Source organism: Theropithecus gelada, chromosome 13, assembly GCF_003255815.1.
Source record: "Theropithecus gelada isolate Dixy chromosome 13, Tgel_1.0, whole genome shotgun sequence".
NCBI classification, from domain to species: Eukaryota; Metazoa; Chordata; class Mammalia; order Primates; family Cercopithecidae; genus Theropithecus; species Theropithecus gelada.
The window spans coordinates 74,503,674-74,505,420 of record NC_037681.1 but is presented as its reverse complement, the minus strand read 5'-3'; the positions used below and the strand labels follow the sequence as shown (position 1 = coordinate 74,505,420).

The following is a 1,747-nucleotide window of genomic DNA, read 5'->3' as shown; positions in this document are numbered from 1 at the left end:
CTCGAACTCCTGACCTCAGGTGATCAGCCCACCTTGGCCTCCCAAAGTGCTGGGATTACAGGCGTGAGCCACTGTCTCCTGCAGAAGGCATTCCTCTATTATTTCTAAAAGAGAAGTCTTGCAAGATCCAAGAACCTCAGTGATTATAACCATGGCTGGTGAAAGTCACCTTTTAACCTCCACATCATAATTCTGATTGGTTATCTACCTGATAAGGTAAAATCTTTTTGTTTTGTTTTTGGAGATGGAGTCTCACTCACTCTGTTGCCCAGGCTGGAGTGCAGTGGTGCGATATCGGCTCACTGCAACCTCTGCCTCTGAGGTTCAAGTGATTCTCCTGCCTCAGCCCCGAGTAGCTGGGACTACAGGCGTGCGCCACCATTCCTGGCTAATTTTTGTATTAGCAGAGACGGTGTTTCACTATGTTGGCCAGGCTGATCTCGAACTCCTGACCTCAAGTAATTGGCCTGCTTTGGCTTCCCAAAGTGCTGGGATTACAGGCGTGAGCCATCACGCCCGGACAAGGTATGATCTTAATGCTTACATTTAGAGTAACAATTCCATTTTCTGAAAGGTAATTACTTTAGTCTATGATCCTGTAACAGGATGAAAGTGAAAAATAAAGAAGGGTATCCCATCAATTCCTCCAAACGTGTAACACCAACTCTTAGGATGTTTTGTTTATGACATAAGACTTTCTGATTCATGAATTACTGTGTGTACCACATATTATATATTAGTGAGGCTTAGCATCTTTCACAGATTAAAAACTAATAGAATTTCGAATATGTTCTTCCTACAACCCACTGCATCATCTTGCCTGCTTGCTGAAACCACTTTTGAGACTATCAGCATAGGAGGTAAAACATGCTCTTGAATGTGCAATGGGTTCCTTACCTCCCCTGCTAAACAAGTGAGAAAAAGAGAGCCAGCATGGTGACGCCCATCTTGAGTTCTCAAGAGGCTGCAGCTGGAGGGTGGCTTGAGCCCATGAGTTCTGGGCCTTGGTGTGCTATGGCAATGGGGTGGTCTGCATGAAGGCTGGCTTCAATATGGTGACCTCCTGGGAGCCGGGGACCACCAGATTGCTCAAGAAGGGTGAATCAGCCCAGGTCAGAAATGAAGTAGGTCAACAACAACGACAAAAAAAAAAAAAAACAAGAGATGGATTGTCTTCTAAGCCGTGCTATCATGGCAGGCACTGGTAATAAAATCGCCCAACACTAGGAAGAGTTTGAAATCATTCTAGGAGTCCAGCGTGGTGGTGCACACCTGTAGTCCCAACTACTTGGGAAGGTGAGGCTGGAAGATTGCTTGAGCACAGGAGTTTGAAGCTGTAGTCAGCTGGAATTGCACCACTGCACTCCAGCCTGTGCAAAAGAGTAAGACACCGCTTCTAAAAATAGCATCAAATAAAAAATAAAATCATTCTAGGGAAGCTGATATGTATTTTCATTTGAAGCTCTGATTGCAAAACATAATTATTCAAAATTTAGTCTTAGCTTTATTTTCTTGTTTAGCTTAAGTCCTTTCATGCTAGATCTTTGGTGCTGCTGGGTCAATAATTTGGCCTGATTATGTGCTAGGTTTAACTACATAAAGTTTATGTACTTAAGTATTGTCAGAAACCAGGTTAGGTCTTTGGGTAGCAGACTGATTGAAAGGGATAGCTCACGGGGGACAGTACACAAAGCATAACTATTCAATTTTGAGACAGTTTGTTGCCAATGTCCCTTTAATCAAGGAT

The 1,747-nt window shown here is 43.5% G+C and overlaps 1 long non-coding RNA gene across 1 annotated transcript; it reads left to right on the top strand.

Annotated features, from left to right (window-relative positions):
• The first annotated feature begins 591 nt into the window (after positions 1-591).
• On the top strand, positions 592-1,148 carry LOC112636957. Its single transcript, XR_003122355.1, has 2 exons — positions 592-1,028; positions 1,071-1,148. It is a non-coding gene; the product is annotated as an uncharacterized LOC112636957 (long non-coding RNA).
• Positions 1,149-1,747: the final 599 nt, after the last annotated feature.